Source organism: Molothrus ater, chromosome 3 (genome assembly GCF_012460135.2).
Source record: "Molothrus ater isolate BHLD 08-10-18 breed brown headed cowbird chromosome 3, BPBGC_Mater_1.1, whole genome shotgun sequence".
In the NCBI taxonomy this organism is placed as follows: Eukaryota; Metazoa; Chordata; class Aves; order Passeriformes; family Icteridae; genus Molothrus; species Molothrus ater.
In genome coordinates, this window is record NC_050480.2 from 18973172 (window position 1) to 18988065 (window position 14894).

Genomic DNA, 14894 nt, shown 5'->3' on the forward strand with positions numbered 1-14894 from the left:
CTTGAAGGGTCCAAACTGTTGATACCTCAGATGCAGATGTCCCTGTGATGATTTTCCACAAGGAGGCTAATATTTGCCTGGGAGAGATAACATCCATATCAGCTATCCTTTTGCCCAAAGCACAATCTAAGCTCTCTGTGAAGCATTATAGAAAAATCCTTCAGACCTTGAGTAGATTCTGTCTGTAAGAAAAATAGGTATATGGAATTGGAATAATACACTGCTGTTGATTAAATGATACTGCTTTGTGTTTATAGAATTGCAAAATTTTTGGTGCTCGTTAGTTCTTATGTACTGATAAATTTGAGTTAAATTGAAAAGGGGGTGTAAGTGAAGTGCTTTAACATCATGGTAGCAGCTTCTTATTGGAAACAGAGCACAGGTGAACATTTTAGCTCTGCTGCAGAGGGAGTGCTTCATTTATCTCTTGATTTGGTAATCAGAACCTTGTGTAAGGCAGGGCTTTTGAGACCACTGAAGCTTGACCTTCTTCTGTACCCACTGAAAGGAGAATAACTTGAAAAAAACCTCACCTTTCATGCTCTGTAGTTCAGGTAATAAGTAGTTAAACATCACTTTAATACAAGAAGGGAAAAAAACCTGCTGTGGAAATAGCTGGGATGGAAGTGGTGACACAGGTGTAAGAAGATGAAAAGGAAGATAAGTAAGTGCCAATTTTCAATGTTGTAATTAGTTCTAGTAATCCACCCTTCCAGGCTCAATGGTGTTCTTAAAATGGCAGGAGGAGGGGAACCCTTGAGTCGCAGCTGCAGTGTGTAGATAGGCAAATGACCAAATGTTAAAAATTACGTATGTTGGCAGGAGCGGCTTCTAACAAACTGAACTTTGAACATAAATATTTTGATTGTTGAAACCCTGTGAGCAAAAATCCAGATGAAAAGTGGGGATGGGTGTTTGTTTTTAAGCTAAAGTTAAGTCACCTTGGGAATCCTAAGGCCAGCAGGGACAATTGGTCAGCTCAGGTAATCAGTATTATCTCTCCATGGCTGTACTGCATGTAATTCATGTAATTTCCTTCTGTCCTACTTCATAACTAACTGTGTGCATATATGTACACAAATGGGCATTTTAAATAAAAAGCTGGATCCTAAATTTTTCAAGGAAAACACCTTGGCAGGCCCATACTGCCTGGTGTGACATTAGTGGTAGTTTGTGAGTTTGTGTTAATATGAGGACACTAAGAGTTCAACAGGTACTGCAATGAGTGACAAAAAATGTTACTGCTTTAGGATCTATTTTCTAGAAATGGCACAAAGTACAAGCTAGGACGTCAGCAGCTTGAACTTCTGGTTGTGCTTTCCCCAACTCTTACTTTTATGTGCAAGCATATAAGAATTGCTTTGAGATTTTTGAGACAGGTTTTCAAAATGGGAAAAATCCAATATGCTTTGGGTTTATTGTTAAGCCTCATCTTCCATGTCTACTGGCAGTTTGTTTAGAAAATGGCCTCCAAAATTTCTCCATATACACGAGCAATGTTAAAATGTCCTAAAAGTACAAGAAGCTGTTGTATAGTTGTTGTATTACATTGCTAAAATGGAAGATTGGAGCAGTTGTCTTTGAAGATTGTTCTATGGACATCTTCAGTAAGTCTCACAAGCAGTTCTTGTCTATTGTGCTCTTAAAAATCATGTCCACCCACATGGATTTCAAATGTCTTTTTTGCATAGGTGTATAGTAAGACTTTTTCAGTACTAAAATTACTGGCAACAGAAATGGCAGGAACAGACATGAGAGGAGAGTTTTATGCAAAAGACAGGTCTTTTCTAACCACTTAAAATTCTGAGCCACCTTCTTATGCTCTCCTGTCTGGGCCTTACTCAGTTTTTCAGGACACTGAGTGGAGTAGCAAGTGCTGGTGCTCCCAGTAATCTTCCTAGGTTTATTTTTGGTTTTGTAGGAAAAAATGCCTCCTGAGGGTGGGACACTTCCAGGACTGGAACTCTCACAGTGTCTTCACATGACAAATCTCGCCAAACTGCACTTTAAACTGATTTATTGTTTTACTGCTTCCTATAAAAGTGGCTCCCAGGCGTGAGCAGCACTGACAGCTGAAGGGCAGGATCGCAGGCAGGGAGCTGCTCCCCACTCAGCGCTGTCTCTGCAGATCCCAGGAGCAAGGGGCAGGGAGCCACAGGAATGGGCCGCTACTCGGGCCGCAGCAGCCGCCTCATCCTCATGTGCGTGGTGAGCCTCGCCATTTTTGCCATTGAAATCTCAGTCGCCTACGTGGGCAATTCTCTCTCCTTGGCCTCAGATGCCTTTGCTGTTCTCTCCCACTTGATCTCCATGATCATTGGGCTGGTCGGCGTCCGCTTCAGCCGCGTCAAGTGGCACAAGGCCAGCACATTCGGCTTCAGCCGGGCAGACGTGCTGGGGGCTTTCGGCAACTCTGTCTTTGCCACTGCACTCATGTTCAGCATCTTTGTGGAGGCTATCAAGAGGTTTATCAACCCTCAGAAGACTGAGAAAGCACTGCTCGTCCTCATTATTGGGGTTTCAGGTCTGTTCTTCAACCTGTTGAACTACGTTATCTTCATGGAGTGCTGCTATTGTCATGCAGTCCCCGGGGACACCGAAACAGGTAAATAACCTCAGGTGGCTGCTCTGCCCCTGGCACTTCTGCTTGGTTATAGGGACTATTTATTGCTCCTCTGGGATAGGCAATGGAAATGTAGTTTTCTTCACTCTTGTTAGCAAGGATGATGGATTTTACGCCTGAACCTGTGCATGTTTCCAGATGTTGCCACCGGTGTTTATCAGTAAGTAAATGGCAAGCATTTTAAGTGTTGTCTTTCTAAAGCGTACAGTGATCTGCAAGGGAAATTTCCTCCCTAATCCACTGGCTGGCCAAACACAGGACAAAGCGTGCTACCACCCTAAGGAAATACTTGTTATAAAATACCTAATCCTGAAATACCAGTCATCCCCAATCTCCACCTCTCAATATTTTAGTAGTTTTTCTGTAACTTTTATCAGAGACGTGGTTATCTTTAGAGCAGTGTTCACTGTTCGCAGGAGACAAAAGAATAGGTAAGTGCAAAAGGAGAGTCTCACCCTTTCCTGTTTAGGGAATATGTTGTGAAAATATTTGGATGCTGACTGAAAGTCCTGTGACTACAGTGCCGAGGATTCTTTACTGATGGTTGTCAACCCCTGCTTGGGAGAGCATGCCGAGGAGAAACAGGCATACTTGGCCACAGAAATATTTTGCAGGACTTTCTCTTCAGTGCATAGAATTTTTGCCCTTCATCTTATTTTTCTTAGCGTAGGATTTTAAAAGTTCTACATTTGGGAGGAGAGATGGGGGCTGATATTTTTATTCCTGGAGAAACTCTCTCACTTCATTTGATGGAAGATACATGCGAGCTCTTTTTCTCTCTTGGAATGTTTTTATATACACATGCAAATGTATTTCTTAAAACTAGAAATATTTCAGTTGAGATAGGAGCCAAATATTTGCAAAGTGTTAACTGGATGGGCTGGGGGGGAAGCTGAGAGCCTGGCTGAAAAAGAAGCTGCTCTTACGTACTGCTCTAGGTGAGGTAAGGTAAGTTCTGTGTTTGACTTTCAGGCTGGACAGGGCTTTGGAACCAGAAATTAAAAATTTGTTAGCTTGTGTTATAGTGCTTAGTGTGTTTTCTGATGAACTTTTAAATTGGAAAATATTTCTGTTTATTATTAAAGGTATCTTCAGATAATATTAAAGCTTTAACTTCGTTGCAGCTTAACATTAAAGCCAGATGCATAACTGATTTTCGTGCCTGCTTGTTTATATGCCCACCTGTTTAAAACTGAAGCTTCTCTTACTCTAAATTTCTGGTGATATGTAATTTTCTGGGGGATTTGATTTGCTTTTGTGCTGGGAACTCTCAGCAATTCATGACAAAGTCTCTATTTATGATGACTTATTTGAAGGCATCTTTTGAAATTGTGCTTCTGAGTAAAGTCAGGGAGGAAGAACACATCAGCACTTACAAAGGAATTAATGAAATTGATGGCAGTTGTGTAGCTAATGATGATCTCACTGGAGAGATCAGAGAATTTCCAGGATCCTGCTCCTAATAATTTTCTGGGACAACACAACCATCCCAATAGACTCATGTCCAAAGACCTCGCAATTCGACTTTGTTTTCAACTGAATTTAAGTTGCTTGATGAATTTTGTACTATCCCATAAACATAGTGTGTAGATTTGCTGGTAGTTTTGCTTCTCTGTTTCTGGTACAGTGAAACTTCTTTGCTTCCAGTACTGCCTACAGGCAAGATAATGCTGTTTTATACAATAGAGGAAACACTTTTTTCTTCTGAACTTCATTTTGCAATTCCCAGTTAGGTAAAATCCCACATTTATTTCCTCTAATCCTATTTATATTCAACCTGAGTGGGATTTTATTACATTTCTTTCAAAAGAAAGAACATATAGCTGTAGTCTGAAAAGTATACTTGCATGTTTCACATATATTTCAAAGATATATTAAAAATCATGAAAAAAGAGGAATTCCATCCCTCTGCCTCTTGTCATCTTGCATATGAAGAAAATATGCTCTTTCCTGAAGCAGTAAGGCAAGGGGAATTTTCTAGTGTGTCAGCACCACTAGCAGAAATACAATCAGATGGACATGGTCTCTGAGTGCTGCTAGTACTGTCCAGCTTTCCATAGGCAACACCTTTGGAGACACCTGGACAGGCTCCTGACATCAGTGATGGTTAGCTGGAAGATAAAGGTCTGTGGAGTAGCTCTCTACCTCTTAAGCTTTCTAGGAAGAGGACAATTGCCTTCACATCTCTTTTCCCCAGGCAGGGAATGGATTTAAACCACCTTTTCTCGTTTGTACCACTTTGAAAAAAAAAAAACAAAGCAAAAATTAAAGAGAACAGGTCCATCCTCTAGTGCTGAACTGTGTGTGCTGAGGGCAATGGGGGCATCTGAATCCACTGAAGCAAATTCTTCCATGTGTATTAGTGCCACAATTAATCACCACAGGGAGTAGTTCATCTCAGTGCTCTGTTGCAAGGCTGACCATTAGGGATGGAACAATTAGCTGGTGGGTTTCCTGGATGCTGCTGACAGCAGGGGCAGAGTGAGATGTGTCTATAATGAGCCCAGTGGACTCTGAGGGAGGTGTTTACAGGTGGCAGCTCAGCTCTCCATTTTTTTCCCTTGTTCTACAGCTGTAATCCTCATTTAACTCATTGTAACATCCACTCCCCAAGTTCTCATCTTAGTATGAATATTCTTGTTGAGCAAGTATAAATGTATTTTCTCCAAGTTACCAACCCTGCTTACCCAGACAGATCCAATTTCCTCTGACATCCATTTTCTAGGTTTGTTTTGCTTCTCACCCCTAACTCTTCAATCCCTCACCCTTCATTTTTCTGAGTTTTGCTACCCTTTTGCTCTGTGTCCTAAGTCTTCATCTGCTGCCATTTCCCTTTCTCTCTTTCTCTCTCTCTCTCAGCTGTTTAAATTACAGGTGTACAGCTGTAAACACCTCTCTCTTCCCACCACGTTGAATTCAGGTTCTCTGTCCTCTAGGTCCATCCTTGTGGATCCTTGCACTTGATTCAGACAAATACAGTTCCCCACACCAAGTCAGGACTAAGAGGAGAGGTCAGCAAGAGAACAGGGAGGACATGCCCCTGTTCTTTCTCTTGGTGCTGGCCCAGACCAGCCACTACAGGTATAACAGCATTTCTATACTCTCTGAAGGAAGTGCTATGTAGAGGAGTTTGAGCCAGCTGGGCCATCAGCAAAGGGCATCATGGACTAGTTAGTACTTTGGCTTAAAATCTAGGAAATACTTGTTAAAACACAGAAATATTAAAACTTCCCTGAGAAACGTTTCCCAGAAATTGAAATTCACAGAAGATTTTTCTTGCTGTTGCTGTTGGAAATGACAGAGAACCTTCAACTAGGGCTTTCTGACACTTTTGAGGTCTTATATCTTACGCAGAGAGTTTTGGCACAAAAATGAAGAACATGGCTGAATAGCAAACAGATGAAAATAAAAAAACATCATGCTCTCATAATAAATACCAGACAATTTTAATTCTGGCCATACACCTTACAATCAGTTGTGAAAATACAGAAGCCTGTTTTACTGCACACAGAGACCTAATTACTCTTGTCCATGTAGGTCAGTGCAATTGTCTCTTCAGCTCATTTATACATAGTTTTAAACCATTATAGAGGAACCACAGTTTGAAAAACACCACATTAGTCTGATCATAGTAATTCTCTTTTGTTTGTCTTGAGAAAATAAATAAAGGTTTAACCTGGAGAAAACATTTGTTCTGTTGTCTTGTGATCTCTACAGGAAGGTGGGGAGGGAAGTAGGAAATAAAGATGCCACCCAGCCCAATTCACTTGACACTGAGCCACCCATAAATTGTCCCAGACTGGGAGAAACATCTCCCATCTTCTCATGAGACACTTCATGGTCTTTGCACAGCTCATTAAATAAAACATGTTCTATGTTAGCAGCCAAGTGCCTTTGGCTTTTAATGTCCCTGTTTGTGCAATTTAGCAGATATGTGAGCTTTTGGTGTGGCATCACTGCTGGGTCTTGATTCTCCTCTTTCAGTGTGCACCAGCAGCCTGCCTCTCAGATAAGATCTGGAAAGTAAGCTAGCAGTCACATAAATGGAAAACATACCTTCTTTCTCCTTATGGACCTATGCAGAGTGAGTTTCTTTATTCTGAGTCTTGCTGAGAGGTAAATATTTTTTCCAGGCTTCATATGTACGAGACACATGAGGGCAGATGTGTGAATGAAGAGGGGCACTTTACTGGCTGGGTGATTTGGAAAGACTTTGTTGCTGTAATATTCTGGACTAAATATTCACATCTGTTGGTGAAACATGCTGATCCCCGGGGAAGTGAGAACATTTATAGAACAAAATAAGTGAATAAATGTCTGCTTAATCTGTATCTTAATGTCACAGACCTTCCCAGTGGAGACGTGGTGAGCTAAAACGTGCAGGTATCAAAAAAAATTTGCATTTGTAGCTGTGCTCTCTGATTCAACAATTGCAAAAATGCATCCTGCAGGTGGCAAGAATGGCCTGGGAATTAAAATTCCAGAACAAAGGATTTCAATTTCTTAGGCTGTCAGCCTGAAGAATATAATGATGACCGAATTTAACCTCATTTAAAAGAGAAAAATAAGTTCCCTGGTTGGAATAGCTTTCTTTCTCACATGCACTGCTGAAAGCATGACAGACTTTGCCAGGTGATGATGACTCAGAGACATTTTTAAGGAATTAGAAGGAAGGAACCCTGAGTGTAACACCTGTAACAACAAACCTCTGGCTTACTCTGCTTTTCACACCTGAAAAGCCTAAAATCCTTTCCTCAAGATCAGGATTGTTCTGTGCTTCCTCTCTTTTGAGTGTATAATCAACAGGTTGATTTTATTTTTCCCTGAAAGCACCAATCCTTCAGTAAACCCTTCACACCAATTCATCCCCTGCTGCACTCTTACAGATGATTGTAGAATGCACAGTACCAGAGTTTGCCAGAAGACAGCTCTGTCACACGGTGCATACTCATCCTCAGGGTTTATGTTGCCTCTGTAGTGCACTGTGACATCCAACTCCTAAACATTATGCATAAATGAAGGAATGTATGCTTTATGCATTTATTTCCAAAAATCCCAGAGGTGTTAATGTGTTGGCATGCAGGTAAACAGAGCCTACTGTAAAAAAATATTTAGATTTTATGGCTCTGCTGGAGGTAGTCCTCTCAAAAGGAATAAAAAGGCCAAGGGACAGTCTCAAGGTATTTTTAAGTGTTTATCAAATGTTTAAGACTGAACACAAATTTATCTGAAGATCTTCTTTAGTTTAATAGTGTAACAAATAGTCCTCATCAAAATTTTCCAAAGCTTTTCTGAGCAGCCACTGAAAAGGTAACCTGATTTGTGTTATGTTCAGTGGAGCTCTAATACAGTGTTTAAAAAGAAAACAGAAGAGACTTGAAATTTTACTTAGCAATGTCCTTCTCTAAATTTTCTTCACAATTTTGAGTGCTCTTCAAAGAGAATTCAGAATATAATCTGGAGATTAGTTGTCAAAGAGAAAACTGTGCATAGAAGTTAGTAAAAGCAAATGTTTTAGGGCTACGTTGTGTCCAAAATGGAAAGTGCAGAATGAAAAAGTGAAGTCTTTGGGTAAAGTAGGCAAAGCATCCCTGGATGATTTATGTAACAAGATAAAGGTGAGATTAAACTCTCTGAACCTAGATTCCAACAGTGCTAGTGCTGCTGAACTTTGGGTACCTGCCTTCGCTCTCAACCTTGAACCAATTTCTTAGGAGACTCTGAATTACATCACAGTATCTGAGGTGAGCTGTAAGGAAATAAAAGGACTCTAAGATGACTGAGTTCAAAGTCATAAACAGTAGCAATACAATGGGGTTTTGTAAGGCTGACATGTGTTGTATGTTAACTACAATTGCTTTAATTGGATGTTCTGCAGACAGTTTGACACAGGCGTATGTCTGGTATCAGTTTCAGTCTAAAATGCTGCTGATATAAAAAAAGAAGCTTTTGCAGTAGGACTCAATGGAATTTACAGTGATGAAATCAGTGACTGGCTTTTTCATCATCATGTTCTTTGCAATGGGCTGTGCTACCTGGAAAAGGTCATATGTAGGTATAAATATACACAAAAGTACATTTATATGGGAAACTACATGTTTTTTAAAAATTGAAGTATTTTAAATATTTCAGGAAGCTTTATCCAGGTGATAGAGAAGACACTGACTGAAGTACACAAAAAGGTTTTTATGCTGGGTATTAGGTGTAGAGAATGGTGATTTCTAACTAAAAAACTGAACAACCATCTTAAAATAGGGAAAAATATAATAAAAAGAAGACATTACAGCCTAGGAATTAAATAATCCCACAGGTTCATAATTTCAGATTGATCCGCCAGTATGTTCAAATGAAATTTAGGAGAGCATGAAAAATACATTCCCAGGCCAAACTCCAGTACAGAGTCTGTCCCCAGGACAGTTTCAGGACTGTCATGAAGAGTAACAGCTGTGATTAAAAATCCAGCAACATTCACCTCTGTACTCTGCCAAGGACACTGATAAAGCTTTCCCCCAGACTGAAGTCTTGCTAGTCTAGGCTTCTGCTCCCTGGGTTGAAGCAGATCTAAAGACTTCCCAGCCATTCCATCTTTCAGTCTATGCCAAGAAACCCCATCTTCCTCTTCCAAGTGTGAGAGGGAGACACAAATAAAATGAGCGAGGAATGAGGAACAAACCACCTTCCACAAGTAGGTCTGTTGGCCAGTGTTTATTTTGTTCTTCATTTTGTGGTTGAATTTATCTGTGGCAGAAGCCAAACACATGGTTTCCATTGAGATTTGCTATAATTTGGTCCATGATTCCTAATTTAGAGAAACAAGCTTCACAGTCAAGGCTGTCACCAGGTCTTCTTGGAATGAACTTTAAAGGCCCTCTCACAGCCACACATTGCATTTCAGGCTAGGGATGCTGCCTTAAAATGTCATGTGCTCAGGATCAGCCTCAGCTTTTTAGTACAGGTGTAATATTTTCCTTCTCACAGCCTTAGAGCTTAGTAACTCCTTCATTACATACAGCAGGCTGTGGGCGTTGGCTCTGTTCATTCTCTAGTTTCTTCCAGATTCCTGAAACGTGTGTTGTAAATAATTTTATGATGGTTTAAAAAATAAAGTCTGACAGGATCTTGATAAGCAGAATGAAAAGAGATCTCTCTTAACGGTAATGCTATTGGTTCCTTATTTTCATGATTCTTTTTGCTATCCAAATTCTACAGAAGCACGAGACTATGAGTGACCTTATTTTCATACAGCAGTAGAAGAAAATTACCATAATTGTTGCTGTTATTATTGTCATATTTCATAATTACAGAGATATCCTACTTTCAAAGGCTGGTGATGGCTTCTCTGGAAGGAATTAGGTAGATTTTTACCTGCCACCTTGAAAATGAATAAGTTAAGGAGGATGTGGCACAAATCTGCAAAACCAAGAGTGGCATAGGGAAGGCCAGTAGCCATTGAATGTTTGTCTTGACTTTTGAAACAAGAACATGTTTAGTGAAACTAGCAGGATTCAGATTCAAAACAAGGGGGAAAAGGCAATAGGCTGAGAGAGTTGTGGTTGTTCAGCCTGGAGAAGGGAAGGCTCTGGGGAGACCTTAAGGCATCTTGTATTATCTAAAGGAGCCCACAAGAGAGCAGGAGAAGGACTTTTTACAAGGGCAGGTAGTGACAGGACAAGGGGGAATGGCTTTAAACTGGCAGAGGGTAGTTTAGATTAGATATTATGAAGAAATTTACTCTGTGGGTGGTGAGGCACTGGAGTACATTGCCCAGAGAACCTGTGGATGCCCCATCCTTGAAAGCGTTCCTGGCCAGGTTGGATGGGGCTTTGAGCAACCTGCCCATGTCTCTTCCTGTGGCAGGGAGGTTCCAAACTAAACTATCCTATGGTCCTTGTTTCCAATTAATTTTGAAGTCTGCATTACTTACTGAGAGCCTGGACTAGGACATGAAAGAAAAATCCACTGAGGGCTACAAGATACAGATATCTAGCTCAAAAACCCAATTAGGCTGAAAATACCTGAAGAATAAGAGAGTATTAAGGGAAAGTGTACTATATACTTACCCAGCTTTACTGTTACCTAGGCATCCCTTTATGGCCACAGGTGGGGACTCTTGGCTGCCAATGGCTAAGTGTTTAAAATTGGTGTGTTGAGTACTTTGAAACCTTGATACACAGAGATCTTGAAGCTTACAGGAGTGCATTGCATCTTTGGGTTCAGAAGGGAAGTTTTCTTGTTTGTAATAATTTTAGAAGTTCTGAAGAACTTTTCTAATTTTTGTTCCTGATTAGGATGAGGAAACTGCAGCTTTTTTAGCAGCATTGTAGCTGAAACTAAAGTTGGCAAAGCATTCAGAAAACTAAAGTGCTGGACAACCTTTTCTGCATCTCCTAAGAACTTGTTCCAACTCAGCATAGTCAGAAATGGGGAGCCTGGGATATTTAGGCTGCTTTTTTCTTCAATAATATGTAGCTTGTTCAGGCCATCTCAGGGCTGGATGAATAAGTGAAATCCTAACATTCTACTGTTGAATGTCTACAGTCAGTGTAAAACACACATGGATGCCAAGCACACTGCAGAGCAATCATACACATGGTTCCTTTCTGAAAGAATTTGAGACCAAATGTTCTGATGCTGCAGGTGGATTTGTGCAGGCAGAATGAAGTGCCAGAAAGGGGAAAGAGCCTGAGTGAAAACACTGGTAGTGGAGTCAGTGTTCACTGGTAGTGGATCCTATGTTCAGGATCATTGCTTTCTTTTGGACTATGTGGAAGGAGATCAAAGCAGAAAAGAGCTACAGCGATAGCACATATTTTATTCTGAAGTTCACCTGAATTAATTATTCTTCTTATTGAAAGCAACAACTTCTTGAATGAGAATGATTGAGGTAACTTTGCTCACCTGGCAGTTTTAGGAGCTGTTTGTCTTTAAGTGATTGTGGCACCTGGATAAAGAGAGAACAGGGAGGTTTGGATGCATAATGAGAAGAGTAAAAGCTCGGATGTCCAAGAGGCTTCTAAGCAGCCACAGTGCAAAGCCCCTTGCATGGATGAAGAGCCGGCCAGAAGTTGTCCTGGTTTTGGCCAGGATAGTTAATTTTCTTCACAGAAACTGGTACAGTACTGCATTTTGGATTCAGCATGAGAAAAATATTAATAGCCCTCTGATGTTTTGGTTGCTGATAAGTACTGGTTACTCCAAGTCAAACAGTTTTTGGTTTTCCATGCTCTGCAAGTGAGGAGCTGCACTAGAATCTAAGGAGCACAGTCAGGATAGGCAGGACTTGGACTGGCCAAAGGGATATTCCATACCACAGTGTAATTTTCAGAACATAAGTTGAGAGGAGGTGGGCAGGAGTCACTGATTGCTGCTGGGGGATGAGCTGGACATCGATCAGACTGTGGTGAGCAACTGTTTGTGCATCATTTGTTTCCTTGATTTATTTTTGTTTTGTTTTGTTTCCATGGGTTTGTTTTTTTGTTTTTACATTGCTTCGATTATTAAACTGCTCTTATTTCAACCCACAAGGTTTCTTTACCTGTTTTTCTGATTCTCCTTCCCATCCTACCTTGGGTAGGGGAGAGTGAGCGAGTTGCTGTGTGGCACTGAGTTGCCAGCTGGGCTTAAATTGTGATTGAAGATGAGAAACAGAGTGATTCCATAGATGGAACAGATCAGTTCCATAAAAATGTGTGCTAAATGTTCAGAACAGAAAAGTGAATCAAATGTGAGACCATACAGGGAAATGAGTAAAAGAGACGGTCAGGACTTTTGCTGTTCCTCTCTATCAGTGTATCTCCTGTTTCTCTGTATCTGCCCTGCATTTTGAAGACTGTGCAGGTTTGGTTCCCTCATCTCCCAAAGGTGTAGATGGGAACTGGAAACAGCCCAGACACAGATCTGTGATCTGACCCAGCAGACACTGCTCTGTTCCTGTGTCAGTGTGTGGCTGTTTTATGACAAGCAGATGGAGATGTGTGAGCTTGACAGAAGGAATAATTGTGGATCAGCAGATCCAGTGTCAGAGCTGAGGCTCTGAACACATACAGTTTCTGACACCTTCAGCAAGTCAGCTGTAATTGTGCTCCATGCCAGAGGACTTAGTCACAGCTTTATTTGCTGAAAACAATATTTTTGACACTATGTCTTCAAAATAACTGTGATATTTTTATGTTTTGAAGTGAGTTCAGGGCTATGAAACTTCCTTTTATTTTCCAAAGAGGATTGATATATATTTTTCACAGGAGGATTAATGATGTTTCAGCTACTATATTATGTCTTCCTAAAAATAAAAGTCACTAGCAATTCCTTTCAGTTCTATGAAGGTGCAATTAGCTGGGCTTCAGAGAGCTGTCTTTTTTTTTTGATTGTAAGCCAAGTGCCAGAGACAGAGTTTGCTATCATTAATTATAGTAAAGAAGATATAGTCTTTAATTTTAAAATTTATATCTGAATATTTAACTTCCTATAACTCCTATTTTTCTTCTTATTGTTCTACCTATTTGCTTTTGATTTGGCCCATTAAGCATTTCTTATCCTATGTCCGTAGTTGCAGTTCTAGAGCTGAAATGTGTGTTGATGTAAATTATTCTATCCTCTCCGACAACTCTGTTTATTTTGATGGTAAGGTTCATTTCAATACATTTATTTTCATGGATTTGTTAATTTGCATATTGCAGGATATCAAGTGTGTGAATCTCTGCTTAATTGGGAGTTGTGTGGTAATTCTTTCCAGGGGAGACCACCCCCTGAAAGGCTGCTCAAGTCCACTCCAGAGGTTAATACACATCTTGGGTTCTGTGCACAGAATTAGGTGAAATGGAGAGGCCTCATGTAAAAGATGTATTCAAGCAAGGGATCAACTCAGTCAACAGCTTCAGAGTTAGAACAAAGAGGAAATTCCCAAGGTCCTTAAGGAATTTCTGGTTGTAGAGAACACTGTCTTAGGTAGGTGGACAAGATAGTGTTCCCTGGCCTTGCTGATTTAAAATCTGAAAGCAATGGGTGCCTTGTCAAGTGTGGTGAAATGTGTGACGTGGCACTTTGGTGTGAATTGTAGCTGCTGAAGTGGTACCTCGGCACTGGTTTGCCTCTGGCATAGCTAAAATGCTCCCAACTTCACAGAAGTTTTTAAGAACCTAATTTTCTCTAGGACTTACATATTTTATTTATTATTTTTGGGCCCAGTTCTGATACTGAGAACCCCATAGCAGAGGACGACTTGATTTTACAGCAGCTGCTTTAGCTGTTCAATTTGAAATGACGTATTGGTAGTTCAGCTGTCTTTTTTCCATTTGCAAGTGGGGCTGTCATTTTTGCAAGAACTTTCATAAAAACAACAGCAACAAAACATCTACAAATAAAAGACAGAGGTTTACTACCTTTTCATCGTTCATGTAGACTATCCTGTAGGTTAAAAAGTGCATGCAATTATCTTTATTATAGGGTAATGATAGAGTTGTGAACACTAAGGTACTATTTTCAGAGAAAAATAAAATATTAAGGGTTGGAAAGGACCTTATTGATCAAGGATCAAGTTCCAAGTCCCCACCACAGCAGGGACACCTCTCACTAGACCAGGTTGCCCAGAACTCCATCCAACCTGGCCTTGAACACTGACAGGGATGGGGCATCCACAACTTCCTTGGGCAACCTCTGCCAGTATCTTACCACCCTAAATTTGCCTCTTTCAGTTTGTAACCATTGCTCCTTGTTCTGTAACTATCATTCCTGATTAAGAGTTCCTCTCTAGCTCCTCTGTAGCCCCCTTCAGATGCTGGAAGGTTGCTACAAACTCTCTCCACAGTCTTCTCCACGATGAACAGCCCCAGCATCCTCAGCCTGTCTTCACAGGTGAGGTTCCCCAGTCCTTATCAAATTTGTGGCCTCCTCTGGACTCGGTCCAACAGCTCCGTGTTCTTCCTATGTTGGGGCCACCAAATCTGGATGCAGCACTGCACGTGGGGTCTCACCAGAGCAGAGTAGAAGATAACCACCTTCAAACTTCTGGCCATGCTGCTTTGGATACAGTCCAGGATTCCTTTGGCTTTTTGATACACCTTTTTAAAGGCTGGTGGCTGGAAATGAGCTGGCTCAGTAGATGGCACTCTGTCCTTTGGTTTGGTACTTTCGTCGCCAATAAAGCATCAAAGCTCCGTAATTATTGGATCCTTCGCTGGAACTTGACCCTCTCGGCGTCCCAGGAGCGCAGGCAGTACAGCCTTGGGTAGCTCTGCCTGCCCGAGAGGGCCCTTCCCTGGCTGCCGCGCCGGCT